The sequence below is a fragment of the Eubalaena glacialis genome, chromosome 4 (assembly GCF_028564815.1).
Source record: "Eubalaena glacialis isolate mEubGla1 chromosome 4, mEubGla1.1.hap2.+ XY, whole genome shotgun sequence".
In the NCBI taxonomy this organism is placed as follows: domain Eukaryota; kingdom Metazoa; phylum Chordata; class Mammalia; order Artiodactyla; family Balaenidae; genus Eubalaena; species Eubalaena glacialis.
In genome coordinates this window covers 20579036-20596380 of record NC_083719.1, presented here as the reverse complement: position 1 = coordinate 20596380, position 17345 = coordinate 20579036, and positions in this window count along the sequence as shown.

Here is a 17345-nt window from a genome sequence, read left to right as displayed (position 1 = left end):
TATTAATAAAATTTATAAATCTGTAGATACATTCATCATGGGAAAAAAGAGAAAAACATAAATTAGTAATAGCAGGAGTGAAAAAGGAAACATCTTTACAAATACTGGAGATACAAAAAGATAACATGGGAATATTATGAAAATGTTAATGCCAATAAATTAGAAACTTAGAATAAATGGTTGCATTCCTTGACCACACAAATTATCAAAATTGACTCCAGATGAAACAGTAAATCTGAATAGTCCTGTGTTTATTAAAAAATTAAACATGATAAAACACTTTCTTCCTACAGGAAGAAATGTGTAGTTTTCTACAGATGGCTTTGCTTATGAATTTGATCAAACATTTAAAGAAGAAATACTACAAGTCCTATGCAAATATTTTGAGAAAATGGAGGAGGAAGAAATACTTCCAAATTAATTTTAGGAGGACAACATTACTCTGATATAAAAACCAAATGAAGAACATTAAAGCGGAAAAATTCAGATAAGTTTTGGAAAAACATGCATTATATATATAAGTATGGGTGGCTGTGACAGAAAAAGAATTGAATTGGGGAGATGGAATAATGTAGATGAAAACAATTTAATACAGTTAAGAGTGACTCCCCACAGATTTTGAGGATAGTGTTCTCTGGGAGGGAGAATGCATAACTCTGATTAGAAGTGCAAACAGGTTTAAATAAACAATAAAACTGAAGATGTCGCTGATGCAGGTTTGGAGGTTTAAGGGGAAAAGGAGAGGTGAATAGAAGTCTGAGCAACAAATGTCCTCATCTTACATAGTTTCAAGTCAAAAGAAATTATCTTGATAAGGACAAAATTTTTTAAAAAATAGAATCTTATATTTTGAGGAGAGAAGAACTAGAAATAATATTCTATTTAATCACATATTGGATGAAAGAGTCAAATAGCAAGTAATGCCTAAAATTAATAATTCAAGAGTAATCGAAATAACATCTATAAGAATTAATAACAAACCGTTGAATGTTTTTGCCTCTGGGGAGTGTTGTGTATTTGAAGAGAAAGAACTTTGAAATTATTTTTAAGCCATTCTAGGATAGTTGCCTTTTTTTCTGGAAAAAAAAAAGTGCCTATATTATTTTAAAATTAAAGAAAACAGTGAAACAGGATTCCAGTAAAACTGAAAAAAATAAAAAGCTAGATGATACTAGAACTAGGAGATATGCCAGTCAGCTAATCAATCATTAAAGTAGCAGCTGTCCTTTATTTTCAAGGGTCCATGTTAAAAGAAAAAGAGCATACCAAAATTATGTGTTGTAGAATTTTTTATTGAAGAAGCTTTCAACCTAACCCAGTAGGACATATGCCTACACACATACAAACACATGCACACATACAAACACATACACACATATCCTCACAAACCACATACAAGTTGAATATACTTTCTGGCCTTTACGAGTATATTGCTTGAAGAGACTCAGATGTGTTGCACTAGCTTTTGACTGTGATCTTCTCAATGAAGAAAAGAGAACCCCAAAAGCTTTCTGTGGAACAGCTGTATATTTTTAAATTACACATCTTAATATTAATTGACATTTAGAAGATGTGAATACAAACATTTAAATTACTACTCTAAGTGATAATTTCTAAATAACCTGAAAATATTAGCTTTTCAAGTTTCACAAATACTCAAATAAGATGTATTTTGATTATACTCCTCTTCCTAGCCAACTGTGCTAAAGTGTATCAATAAAAAAAGCTGCTTTTCTATTTTGTTAGGAACATTTGTCCATTTTGGTCAGGCCAGTGTTCTCATGGTTTATTTTATTTTTTAAGGAAATATCAGTTAGAACGTCAGCAGATACCCTGCAAGTCTCAGGAAACCTCCCACACCCAACTGTTTTCCAAAGAGATTCTTGCAAAAGTGAAGAAGCAGCTAAACCTTAAACAAAGGCTAATATGTTTTATGACAGCCAAGATATGAATCAAGTACAAAAATATATGAGAACATTTCCCTTCATTCCAAAAAGTGAGTGGCTCCATTATAACTATTAGACTATTTTTTAGACAGTTGTCCTTATTGCTATTGTTTTGGATTAAGTGGAAAGCATTTCATAAAAATAAGGGTTGTATGTTTTCCATGTGTGTGTATCAGGTAACAACAGATCAGTCCAGCATCGCTTTTGTCCATAGAACCTCCTAGAGTGATTTTTCAGGTCGGTTCACATCATGAATCCATTTCAGCCCCTCTTCCTTGCATTCAAGTTCATACTTTTAATATGACTGTATGTACTTCCTGATATCTTACCTGCTTTTCATTCTTTTTTGTTTCTAGTCTTACACATATGTTCTTTCTTCTGTCTACAGGTGTCTCTGACTCCTCCCCACCCCTAAATCTAATAACTTTCTAGCTCCTCACATGAGCTGGATGAACCCTAAAATCTTTCCTAGATTGGAGATTGACACGAATCCTGGCTTAGGTTCAGCAAAATCACTTTCTGTGTGTATTAGCATAACTAACCAACTAGATGCCCAAATGATGAAGGAAACAAGGATGCAAAATAGGAGAATAGCACCTTCTTTCTTATTTGGTGGTTACGACGATTTAAGTAAACAGAGAAAAGAATACTGTAGGTTTTTTGGAAAAGCCCAGATGACTTTACGCAATCCATTAAAACAATCATTTATTTACTTCTACAGAGAAAACTTAACTGAATCCCTAAAGAGCTCCAACTAGGTATTTCTTACCATAATTAAATGATTAACTTCACTTTTCCTTATCAGAGTCCAAACTCAATGAGCCGGGGGTGAGGTTACCTATTTTGTTAACTAGCAGAGTAGCTAGCATTAGCAAGCACTCAGCAATTATTTGTTTATGTACTCTGAGTGTTTCTCATGTACCTACTATGTATCAAGCTGTTACTGGAGAATGAACAGAGAAAAGAGAGGCAATAGCTTGGTAAAAATCCTATCTTTTACAAACTAATAAAAGAAAAATAGAAAAAGAAAAGTCTTCCAGGCAATAACAACTGATTACACATGAGCAAAAATTAAAGAAATAAATGGAATTCTCATGTGCAACAGAAGGTGGAAGACAAAGGAAAAACATCTACAGCCTATGGAGAAGTTCAGACTGTGATCCAACTATCGTGTCCCCAACCAAAATACCAAACGTGTCAGACAAAAGAAAGGCATCTAGAACAATAACAAAAATTAAAAGAATGCACCTTTTTGGTATCTATCTGAAGAAAATCCTCAAAGAAATATATTCAAAATATATCTGAATTAAGAACATGGATTTCAACAGGGAAAATAAAAGGAGAGGGGAAGCAGTGGTAGAGATCAATGAGTCTTGAAATGTATTTAGTTAACTGTAAATGGATAAATGTGCAATATAAGTGCAAGGTGGGGTTCTTGAGGGAAAAGAAAAAACATACAGAAGAGAAAAACTAGTAATACCCTGGAGCTAAAATAAAATAAAATAAAATACTATCCTAGCACAAAATAAGAAATTAGAAAAAGGGCTCTAGGAGGTGGATGAGATTATTAAAGTGAAATTTCTCTAAAGGTTTTAGCTTATTTCATAGCATTTCCCCCAATAACATTTGCTCCGCATTAGTCATGCATCTTCTTCATTGCTTAGTATGTGAGCAGAGTATTCTTGCCAGAGACAGTAAAACTAAATAGTAGGCACTATTATTCGGCACTAACTTCTGCTGCCGAAAGGTTGTCGGATAATGGTGGGAAAAAACACAGTTTTAAATAGAGAACAGAAAAATATTCAGGAAGCTGTGAACTTTAGAAGTGACTTTATGCATCCAAAAGGGAGACCAAGAAGACAGATGTTTTCTGGAAAGGGATCAGTATAAAAGGGGGAGGAGTAGTAATTTGTTAATAGGATTGAGTTTATTGTTTTAGGTTAAGTCTTAGCTCTCTGCTGTTTCCTGGAAGCATGGCCATCAGAGAAGCACTACCAGCTCTGCCACCACAGACGCCTGAAGCAACTGTGGAATAGCAAATAGCTAGACTGTCCCTGAAAAAGCGCCAGTTTGCTTCTCTCTCCCCAACATCCCCTACACAAACATACATACACACACACAGCAGATTTACTGCATTTTTTTTAATTGGAAGAATGTAAATATGCTTTCTTTTTTACCATATCAAAATCTAATATGTATCTGCATAAGAAAAAAAAAAATCTTCTCTTTAGCCACATAAACTGAACCCTTCCTTGCATCAGAGAAAGGATTTAGATCTCGATGCCCTGCTTCAAACACAGTCATTAGAATACAAGGATAATTAAGCAGTTTTCAGATCCAGTGGGAAAGAGTGGGATCAAATGTACCCCCAGCTGGCATAGGGAACTGGGAACCGGCATCTGTGGCTTATAATTCCAACCCTTATGTTGTAAGGAAAAATGCTCATCCTCTATTAGGGTCTATTTTCAATTGATCATTGTCTCTCTTCAGTTGTTTCATTTAGAAGCCTTGTAATTAACCTTCACCTAGAGGTTTCATTTGCTGAAATGGATGGCACATTTTTGGCTGTGTTGTTTGAGGATTAGAACAGATCAATATAATCAATAAGATTAAAATAGAATGTATTCAAATTGTTCATTGTAATTAGACATATTTGACATGTCTTAGCATATTAACGATGAGATTGAGGAAATGTTAATCTCAATTTATAATGATAATGAAAGAGCAAACTAAGTGAAAAACAAGATACCCAAGGGAAAAAAGTCCTGCAGAGCTTCCTTTTGCTTTACTAAATTGAGGTGACAACTGTGCTGGGATCTCTGGTCCACTCGTTATCACTACCATCACTATCACTGGGTCACCTTGTCATACATCACATTAGTTACACACAGTTCTGCAGAAACTGCAATCATCAGTGTACATCCAGACACGTTTCACTGTCATCTGTCCAAAATGTTTACTGACAGAATGGAAGCTAATCAATGTATTGGCCAAGATTAGAACCTTCAGAGTTCAATCAGTAGAGAGAAAAAGAGATATACTCGATGCTTCTAAGCAAATTTAAACTTAAGAAATAGCAATAAAAGTGACTAATAATAACTAATATAATACAGCTAACATTAAGCGTATTTTCTGTGCAATTTGTCCCCATAGGTAATGGAGGTAAAGTTGGAAGAGGCAGGTCAATTATTTCACCTGTGAACCAAAAAAGGAACCTACTGAATGTAGATGTATCTACTTACCTCTGTAGATATTGCCTCCTTTGGACACATATTGGTAAGGTCAGATTCACCCACCTATTGCTCTTGTTTCCTCCTTTTTCTATTACTTGGGAAAAGGTAGAGTCAGAAATAGTGAATCAGTCAACAAATAAATTTCATGAACCAATATGAGGCCAATTCATGAATTTTGCAAAATATTCTTCTCTCATTTATTGTTTGAATGGTAGTGTTAGAGATGATGCAATAGAGAGAGAAAATGAGGTAATATAAATGGGAAAAAAACCAATGTATAGATAAAATAATTCTGGCTATAATTTGGAAATAACCCCCTTCAAATGAGGGAGAAATTTCCATAAAAATCATAGCTGTCTTAAAAAATATATACCATTCCTTCTAATTTATAAAATAATGCTACAGATGCAAATAAGCACAAAAAAAAATGAGAAAAAGAAACAAAGACTAAAACCTGGAATGTGCTCATATTTTTCCTGCTATTAGAATGAACTGGTTTTCTGTTATTAATAGACCCAAACAGCTTTTACTAGTATTACTCCCACGTCACAATGTGTTGACACATTATGTATTTTCTAACACATTTGGAATGCTAGGTTTCCCTAGTGAATCTCAATATCTCACAGGATGAAAACAAAGTCTGAACACTGTCAGAATCATCCAAATCTGCTCTAATTTAAAGACTCAATGGATTGCCCAATTGTCTTGAGATGTTCATTATATGAGAAGAAATACACCTTTTCTTTTTAGTTTTAACTTCTTTAATTATTTTCCTTTTATTTTTGGCATACTGCTATTATGTTTGCCATTCCTCTCCTTTCTTAGGTCACATAAACAAAATAAATAACAGGAAGCAGGAAAGTTTAAAAAAAAGAGAAATTACAAAGAAAAAATTAAATTACGTGATAGAATATTATGTAAATTACTACTAATAGTTTTTATGAACTTCCCTCCATTACTGTCTCTTGGTGCATACATGTAGAGAGAAAATACATGTATATGTCATTAAATATTCTTTGAACACCTGATTTTCAATAACTACATATTAGCTAGTGTTTTGACTTAGTAATTCTCTATAGTTAGATATTTGAATTGCTTCTATCTTTTTGCAATCATGGTTGCCATATGTTTATGAATATAAAATGCTATTTCCATTTCTTATTATTTCCCTAGTAGAGTTTCCTACAAATGAAGTAACATGGTCTAAATTACTGATTTTTTAAAATTATTTATAGTCTACTTCTGCTTTAGAGAAAAATTGAAAGACCATATACCAAAATGGAAAGGGCATGAAACTGCAAGAGTATGGGATTTCACACCCAGTTGCGTTGTTTAGCACCCCTGTCAACTTTGGAAATTTATGTTAACTATTTGAGCTTCAGTTCCCTTGTCTAGTCCAAGAAGAACATAAACTCTAGAGATTTCTTGACATGCTGTGTATAAGTGATTACCATAATGTCTTGCAAAATGTAGTGCTCATAACTGGTAAACATTGTTGAAACTTACAAGCTCTACTTTGTGGTTGAGAACTTGTCCTCTGGAGGCAGACAGCTTGAAACGGAATATTGGTTCTTCCATTCCACAGATTATGAAAATTAAACAAGTTTTGAACCTCTCTGTGCCTCTATTTAATGTTAATGATGATGCCTGTTTCTAAGATGTTGGGAGGAATAATTGGTAATACATTATAACTAAAGTCCTAGAAAAATGTCCTGCACATAATGCATGCTCAATTAATATGGGCTACTACATTATTTTTAATACTGCCATGTTCACCTTTCACCAACTTAAAGCTATATATATATATATATATATTTTTTTTTTTTAGTTTAGTTTATTTATTTTTGGCTGTGTTGGGTCCTCGTTTCTGTGCGAGGGCTTTCTCTAGTTGTGGCAAGTGGGGGCCATTCTTCATCGCGGTGCGTGGGCCTCTCACTGTCATGGCCTCTCTTGTTGTGGAGCACAAGCTCCAGATGCGCAGGCTCAGTAATTGTGGCTCACGGGCCCACTTGCTCCGCGGCATGTGGGATCTTCCCAGACCAGGGCTCGAACCCGTGTCCCCTGCATTGGCAGGCAGATTCTCAGCCAGTGCGCCACCAGGGAAGCCCAAGCTATATCTTATTTTTAAAATATAAAATAAATTCTTTCCAAAGGCCGTAATTATAAAAAGGGTAGTTTTTTAACGTCTTACTTTAGTTAAAGTTTTGTTGAATATCTTTGATTCTTATTCTTGGAATTGACTAACTGTACATTTTCCCTAGGTGATGGTAGTTTAAAATGATCATATACTATGAATTTTAACACTTTGCCTTTCATATTTTCTTGCAAATTTTTTCCTAGTTTTATATGTAACACTGTTGTTGTATTTCCTTTGTAGATTGTCAGATTCAACAATTATCCCTTGGTCTTGCTTCTCTTTTTTGCAGGCAAGTGGGAGTTTGTTGAAGTTCTGTTTAGAAGAGTTTACTTATTTTTAATGGAGGTCAGAACATTATATTTTATCATTTCATTGGCTACATTTAACTCTTTAGTGTTCATTTATAAACTTTATTTATTTATTAACTTGATGTTGGGTGCTTTGGACTATTTGTGACCTCCTAAAATTCATATGTTGAATCCTAAATCCCCATTTAGAGGTGGGGCCTTTGGGAAGTAATTCATTGATGAGGTTGGAGCCTTCATGATGGGATTAGTGTTCGTATAAGAAAACAGCAGAAAAATGATCTCTCTCTCCAGCATGTGAGAATACAGCAAGAAGGTGTCTGTCTGCAAACTGGGAAGAGGTTTCTTACTAGAAACCAAATTGGCTGGCACCTTGATCTTGGGACTCCAGCCTCTAGAATTGTGAGAAATAAACGTTTGCTGGTCAAGCCATCCACCCCATGGTATTTGTTAGAGGAGCCTGAGCTAAGACACTGGGGAAGGCTTAATACAGAAATGATACTACTGTCGACTAAAAAACTATTCACAACTGAAAAGCTGAGAGTTAACGTTTTATTCAGCGGGAATTTTTAGGACTTCAAGCCTGGGAGGCAGCATCTCAAGTAACCCTGAGAAAACTGCTCCGAGGAGGTGACGGCGGGGGGCGGGGAGCCAGAATATATAGAAGTTTTGCAACAAAGGGCAGGTAGTCTGAACATCAAGAGATTATTGTTAACTAAAGAAAACCAGATATCTCAAGTTAAGGAATTTAGCGTTTCTCTATGTATGGGAAGATGCAAGAGTCTGGGTTCACTGAAATCATTCCTTTGATATGCCCCTCAGCTATCTGGGGCCAGTATCCTGTGTTTTCTCATCCTGAGTTTCCTCAGGCTCACCGTGGGGAGTGGCTGTAGTCTGATGGCTGCTAGATGGATGGCAGGTACCCTTTTCCTTCCTGAGTCCCCTCAGGGCTCACCAGATCACCGTGGGCTGTAGCTGCAGTCACTGATGACTGTGACATCCTTTGTTTACTGATATGGCAGGCAATATTCCATTTCTCATTACAAAAAGAGTCAATTTAACAAGAGCCACTTTTAAACAGTTGTCCCTCTCTCATTTATGTATGATGACTCTTAAATTATATCACTCTGTTTTATTCCACAGATTCCTCATAACTATTTTCAACAGTGCTACACTATTATGATTCTGTGTCTTCTATGGTTTTACACTAGAGAAGACAAGTCTCACAATTTATTCTTCTGAAACATTTTAGCTGTTACACTCATTGTTTTATAAGAGTTTAGAAATATATTTGTAACATAGTAACAATTAAAACATAGTAACACTTAATTGCAATGTCAAAATCTTTTTTGTCTTTTGATGTAATGATATTTGTATTAATTCTAGTGATTTTGGAAAAAGGACATTTAAATTTTTTATTGGTAAAATTGAAATATTTATTAAATTTCCACAAATCTTTGAAAAAATGTAATGGACGGCTAAAATATTGGATTACTTGTTATCTGATTAGTACATGAGTCTGAACTTGAAGAGCATATTTATAGAAACTGGATACTCAGAGAACAAAGCAGAGTAATTTGTGCCTGTCAAGTATTGTGAAAAACCCTATTGGATTATATTTGTAGTATAAAAGGGTTAAAGCTCTACATACCTTCTATTCAACTAGGAAGATTAGTCATTCATTCAATTGGCCTAAGCTTAAATGATAAAAGTTGGGGAAAAATTCAAATTTAGTTAATCCTGGATAAAGAGGAGTGCACAAGTTTTGGCAAAAATATATTTTATTTGAGTTCTCCTGATATCACTGCGGGCAAGTATTTCAGTGGGCTCAAAATCTCTAAATAATTATCACTTATCCACTTTAGGAAGAAATATATATGAAAGCACTAAATCAAATATAAATGACTTTAAGTTTATTCTTGGATCTTCTCATCTACAGTGTTTTAAAAACATAATCAACGGATAAGATTTTTGCTTCAATTAGTGCTAATTTCTTGCTGAGAAAATATATAAAACAACTATCTGCATAATGTCACTAGTTTACTATATGATAATATTTAATGAGAAGAGTATAATTCACTCAACACTCATGAAAACACCTATATTCTTTTAACATTAATGAATATATCTTTAAATACACTATATAGCAGTGTAAATATTCAATATCCTTATTTATATTATTTCAAAATACATATTATATACATATAATATAAACAAATATATGTGTTTATATATATATATCCAGTACTAACATAATTAAAAACAGTGATTATACCATTGTCTATAGATGAAATAGGTTAAACTAGAGATGAGGTAATTTTCCTTCCAGAAATAAAATTTGCAATTGGTTCTATTTAAAAAGTAATTTTTTTAAATTATAATTTCATCTTTTCATGGTTTAAAAAAACTTAACCCGGTTTACCCCTGTATGTAAAAATTTATTTCAGGAAATCAATGATAGCTCAGCTGGAAAATTTAAATATGTGAGATGAACATACTTGAACATACTCCAAGGATTTCTTTTCATTGTCTTTTTCTTATCTGGATTATAAATCTGATTTTTTAGAGGTAAGTTTTATTCCCTTTAGAATTAAATGGTTATTTGCCAAGCAAAATGATCATTCTCTATGAGTCTTGATATCAGAGAACTTTACAACAATAGCCCAAATCATAGCTTACTGAATTTCTAGGATTATTGTTTTCAAAGTCAGTCTATGGGTAATGTTAATATGCTGCCCAAAATAAACAGAGAAAAACATAGTTTTCTATAAAAATACCACAGTATACAATGTTCTTAGATATGATTTCATCTTCCCATATTCAGAACAAAGAAGTTCTGGATACATTCAACATCAGAATACAGTTTGTCAAAGACCATTGCATCTGAATACAGTTATCATTAGATAGTGAGGGTGAGAGTATTAGTGGCTCTGCCAGTTGAAATTTATCCTGTTCAAGGAAGAGGAAAATGTCTTCGAAAAAAAAAAAAAAGTTCAACATGAAAGACGAGAAATGCTTATTGTAATTTTTTCAAGGCCACATACTTCACATAGCTAAATTACTCTTTTTTATACTTTAACAACTTAGGCAAATTTCAAGGCTTCAATCACTATTTAGGACCACTGGAGGGATATATAAAGAGAGCAGTAACAAACTCAAGAGTAAATAACACTCATGTGGCCAGAAGGAGTTAAAATAACTTCCAAAGGAAATTAGTTTTACAGGAGACATACTTAAGGCTTTAAGAACTTCTGACTTTCCTTTCCATCCTGATGAGGGCCCCCAAATCCCATTAATGTCACCATTTACCTCATTTTACAGCTAGTTCAGATTATTTTATTTTGGGCAAAGTGAGAAATAAGCAGAAAACACAACAAAGAAATTACCAAGCCACTATCTTAAAGCAATTTGTCTCAAATATTTAATGTGCATCTTATCTCTCCCTTTTCTTTGCAAGGATCTATCCCCTTTGAAGATATATGGTTTGGATACTGAAATTAAATTGAAGAAAAAATTGAAAGTATAAACAATTGTAAGAGCGTACATTAGACTTGTAATCAATTATATTCAAGTGTCAGCTGGTTAACTCAAAGGGAAAAAGAGGAGAATTTTTTGAGAAATCCACAGCTATGTTCTTTCTGATACTTAACCTGCTGACAGGACCAAAAATATACCTGGGAACATCACTTCGTATAGCTGGCAAAAGTCAAGGGAACAGATATTTAAGTGGTAAATAGTAAAAGGTCACATACACACACATATGCTGGAAACCAACGGGGTGTCAGGGGGAAGCACAAAGTTCAGTGTAGCTAATACAACAAAGGATCTGTACACAAGCATAGCATTTAGCCTAGATTATCAACACAAAATTTTTACTGGTCCCTGTCTTTAATTGATCTGTGCTCACAAGCAGTGAAATCGAATGTAAAAAAGTGGCATTTCCCCTGATATATTATTTGCAGTATACGAGGGTCACCTTGCACTTAAGCTGTATGCTTTTAACTTATTCCCTCTCATAGAGGGATATTTTTCATATATGTAAGTATTTACATAATAGCTCTGCTGTTTTAAATCCATAAGCTTTTAGTCTTGTTAGTTAACCTGTGGAGAACACTGATTCTGCGTTTGTCCCTGTAAACTGATGAAATCCACAAATGAAAAGAGACAGAATAAGGAGCAGGAGGAGGCAGAGTGAGAGCTGAGAAAAGAGTAAATAGGTTCCAGTGATGATTCCTGGTTGGGGACAGAGTATAAATTCTAAAGAAAAGACATTTGACAATCAGTGTTGTGCCAGTAAAGTGGTGTTTTGATAGACACACCAAGAGCCTGAGTTACTTGTTCTTTACAAAGAGTTACTTGTTCTTATACAGAGTCTCATATACCCAAATCTCCTTTTAAATTTTGTATATAATATTAGACATCTGCTGAGTGTATTATTTATAACGCTTTGCAAAGCCATTTTGAAACAAAATAGAATTCTTTTAAACTAGTGGGTATGCATGCCTCAGCTTACCCTGAAGCAGGACCATGATCATCTCCTGGGACCTACACTCTCCATTTATACTCCATCACTGAGCAAAACCCCACTCCAGCTCATGTGAAATAAATGAAAAGATCATTAAACCATTGGTGGTAGCTCCTGATCGATGCCTGGCCCCCTCTGAGCATGACACACAGGCCTCCATGACAGAGCTGACTCTCCTGGTCAATCCAATCTTCAGTGCATGTATTCTTCATTGCTGCTTTGGATCATTTACTGGCTCAGCAGAGGAAGATCTGGGACAAGTCTCTACTGAGACTGTTGCTATTGTCAGTGCTCTACATGGAAACATACAAGCTCCATTGGCTATCTAGGAATATCCCAGCAGATATACTCAAAGTATACTTAATTGGGGGGTTAAATACATTATTAACTTTAGCACTTTTGAATATCAGTGGAGTGACAAATGCTTAGTGAACACTTTTGTGCTACTTAGGTCCCATACTAGGCTTTTTGCTGAACTTTTTGTATTTTCTCACAATTCTTGAACTTGGATTATGTTTACTCGTTTTGTTGTTGTTGTTGTTGTTCTATCTCCTTCCATATCTTCCCACCCAAACTCCACTCATTTTAAGCTGGTGATGAGCTTTCATAATAGATGAATTTGTGATAGTATGTCAGGGACCACTGATATGTTTGTGGAAAACACTGGTCTTTGTTACTCTCCTTTCCTACAGATAATAGATGTGCATTTTAAGGGGAACCTCATCAGGCCTCTGCCTTTGCTGTGTTAACACACTGTGATTATTTTAATATTCAAGTATTTGTAGTGGGAGGTGTTTCTGGATATAAGGCCTTGTACTACTCCTATCTCCTCCTCCCATACCAGGCCAGATCATACTGTATTCATGGATTCATATTCTACTCCCACAAAAGATTACTGGTTTCAATTATTTGCCAACTAAAATGGTGCAATCATACACACACTATTTCTAGAACAAAGTATTCAGATATATAGTTGAATGTTTATTAGACATTACAATGTTATTAAACATTCAACTATATATCTGGATATATCCTTCAAATCTTACTCATTTGGTGGTCTCATTCATTCATTCATTCATTCATTTAATTTAAAAACACATCTGTTACCTACGAGGTGTTAAGTTTGTTTCCAAACACTAGGCATCATCTAGTGGACAAATTTCAATCTTTTTCTTTTAGGGGCTTATAACCTATTAAGAATGGTTTGGGGGGTAGAGGATAAAGGGGCAGGGTCAAACAAATTCAAAGGAAATTGCACTAGTGTGGCCACTTCAGTGTTCCTAACTCAATTCATATCTCATATTCACCTAGTTCAAAATCACCTTTTTAAAAAATTGAAGTATAGTTGACATACAATATTGTATTAGTTTTAGGTGTACAATATAGTGATTCAACATTTATATACATTATGAATTGATCACAATAAGTCTGGTAACCTCTTTCACCATACTAAGTTATTGAAATATTATTGATTATATTTCCTATCTGTATATTACATCCCCATGACTTTTTTTATTTTATATCTGGAAGTTTGTACCTATTAATTCATTTCAACTATTTTGCACAACTTGCCACCCCCAGTCCCTCAGGCCAGCACTAGTTTGTTCTTTGTATCTATGAATCTGTTTCTCTTTTGTTTTGTTTATTTGTTTGTTTAGTTTCCACATATAAGGAAATTATATGGTATTTGTCTTTCTCTGTCTAGCTTATTTCACTTAACATAATACCCTCGAGATCCAACCGTGTTGTTGCAACCATGTGGTATATATATATCTATATCTATATATCTATATCTATATCTATATATCTCACATCTTCTTTATCCAATTTATCTATCAATGGATACTTAGGTTACTTCCATATTTTAGCTATTATAAATAATGCTATAATGAACATGGGGCACATATATCTTCTTAAATTAGTATTTTCATTTTCTTTGGATAAATACCCAGAAGTGAAATTGCTGGATTGTGCAGTAGTTCTATTTTTTAATTTTTTGAGGAAACTCCATGCTGTTTTCCATAGTGGCTCCACCAATTTACATTCCCATCAACAACAGTGCATAACAGTTCCCTTTTCTCCATATTCTGGCCAACACTTGTTTTTGTTGTCTTTTTGATAATAGCCATTCTGACAGGTGTGAGGTTATATCTCATTATGGTTTTGATTTAAATCTGCCTGATGATTAATGATATTGAGCATCTTTTCATGTGCCATCTGTATATTTTCTTTTGGAAAATGTCTATTCAGGTCTTCTGCCATTTTTCAATTGGATTTTTTTATATTGAATTATGTGAGTTCTTTATATATTCTGGATATTAACGCCTTATCAGATACATTATATGCAAATATCTTCTCCCTTTCAGTAGGTTGCCTTTTTGTTTTGTTAATTTTTTTTTCACTATGCAAAAGTGTTTAGTTTGATGTAGTTGCATTTGTTTATTTTTGCTTTTTTTTGCCCTTGCCTGAGGAGATAGATACAAAAAAAATATTTCCAAGACCTATGTCAAAGCACATACTACCTATGTTTTCTTCTAGGATTTTTATGGTTTCAGATCTTACATTTAAGTTTTTAATCTCTTTTGAGTTTATTTTTGTATATAGTGTAAGAAAGTGGTTCAGTTTCATTCTTTTGCATGTAGCTGTCAAGTTTTTCCAACACTGTTCATTAAAGAGGCTGTCTTTTCCCCACTGTTTATTGATGATTCCTTTGTCATAAATTAAATGACCATATAAGTATAGGTTTATTTCTGGAATTTCTATTCTGCTGTATTGATCTATGTGTCTGTTTTTGAGTCAGTACAGTTTTGATTACTCTAGCTTTGTAGTATAGTTTGAAATCAAGGAACATGATGCCTCCAACTTTGTTCTTTCTCAAAACTGCTTTGGCTATTTGGGGTCTTTGTGATTCCATATAAATTTTAGGATTATTTGTTCCAGTTCTGTCAAAACTGTCAATGATATTTTGATGGGGATTGCAATGAAAATCTGTAGATTGCTTTGGCTAGTAGGACATTTTAACAATATTAATTCTTCCATTCCATGAGCATGGACTATCTCATTTATTGGTATCGTCTTCAATTACTTTCATCAATGTCAAAATATCTTTCATCTCCAGAACCTTCACAGGGGTTCGAGTGCCCTGAATCAGAGCACTAGTGCACTAGCATAGACCCACTATGAAAAATTCTATGAATGAAGAAAGAAGTGACACCAACTACCCATATCTCCATTATTCAGCTCGGGGAGGAATTGTTCCTGAGGGAGGAGGTAACTAATGATACATTGGCACTGGCTCCTCTGCAACAACTGATTCAGCCATATAAGTCCCCATTTAGTTTTTGTCCAAAGAGAATTAGATCAATTCATTCAGGTCTTGCAATATTATATAAATTGTAGGAGCTCAAGTTTGGGAAAATCAGAGCAGAATAATCACCTCAGTGTTTGTGTCTTGAAAAGGTTGTTATATCAGAAGCCAGAGCCCACATGAATTGGCTCATTTCCTTCTAAATCCCAATCATAGAAATTGGAATTGAATTATAGTGGCAAAGTTAGTAAATTATAGTGTTTTAATATTCAATATATACTGAACTATATTGTGTTATTCCTGATTTATTTTGTATTTTAAATTAAGCTCTTATCAATAATTAAACTTAAGTTCTCTAAAACAAGGAGTCTGAGGGCAGGGGAATTTTTTTAATTTACTTGCTTTTATATCCTTAGCACCTAGAAAAATGTCAGGTACATAATGGTTGTTTAATAAATGTATGTTGAGTGAACAAGTACACCTAAGTACTTTTCTCCCTCTTCCATTAGGAAGAGGGAGAAATTGTTGTTTGAACAGCATTCTGAAGAAAATTCTTTTGCACAGATTTCCACTTTGTTTCATTTCTTCCCAATTGCCTCAAAATGAGAAAATTAAAAAGAACACTTTAGGAAACATGGGGTAAAATTACCACAACTATGGCTTTATAAAATCCAGAATGTTTAAGGATTCTTCCAGCTGTCAGTAACAAAAATCCAACTCAGAAGATTTAATAAGCAACTAAATTATTGTTTCACAAAGCTGACAAAAACCCAATGATATATTTCTCAGACATGGTTGAATAGATGCTCCTATTAGGTCCTCAGGGATCTGAGTCAATTTTTTTTTTCCCTCTCAGTAATATTTTTCTTTTCACTGACTTTATTCTCAGGCAGACCTCTGCATATGGATTCAAGATGCCAGTGACATCTCCAGACTTTCATGACGTTATAGCTTGAGTTTTCAGAGAAAGAGAAATTATATTCCCAATACATCACGCTGATAAATGTCCAAAGAGAAATAAGGTGATCTCAATATAGTTTATGTGCACATCCCTGAACCAACCCCTGGACTGCTAAGCCTGGGTCTCCTGCTGATCTCTGGGCTGGAGACAGAAAGTCAGTGTAAGATTAGCCCCACCCACAAGCTGGGTAGACAAAAAAAATAAAAAACAAACAAGCACTGTCAACCACTCATAGTCACAAGACACTGCAAAATCTCATTCCTACTTTCTTCTCTGGTCACATTTCACCTCAACTCTTTCTATTTCCTCATGATCTGTGTTCCAAATAGATTGACCTTATTTTTTTCCTAAATGCATCAAAGCTCATTCACTCCAAAACACTTTTACACATGCTGCTCTACCTGGAATGTTCTTCCTTCTTCTATCCTCTTCATCCTTACTAGGATGAAGGATATTTATCCATCAGCCAGCAATTTAGTGATTACTTTCTCATGGAAGCCATGGATGGTTTTCTAGCTTAGGCAAAATCCTGTGACACATGCTCCCTGCTAAAAAATGTATATGCTTTTATCCAGAATTTGTCATTATTGTAATTACTTATATTCTAAATATTTGTTAACTTTTGGTCCTTTTACCTGCAGGAGGACAGCATTCTAGACTGTCACCTTCCTTATGGTTCCCCCAGCATGTGACATACTATCTGTCTGGCACATGGTAGGCACTAAAAATATTTATTAATGAGTCCAAGAAAATGAGTCAAAGCAATGATTGGATTAATTAAATATTGAATAATTGACTAGTCCATAGGGAGAACAATTTTTTCAGTAAAGGGATAGGAAATAAATATTTTAGGTTTTGCAGCCACATTTTCTGCTGTATATTCTTCTTTGGATTTTGCTTGTTTGTCTCTCTGTTTGCTTTTTTACAGTCA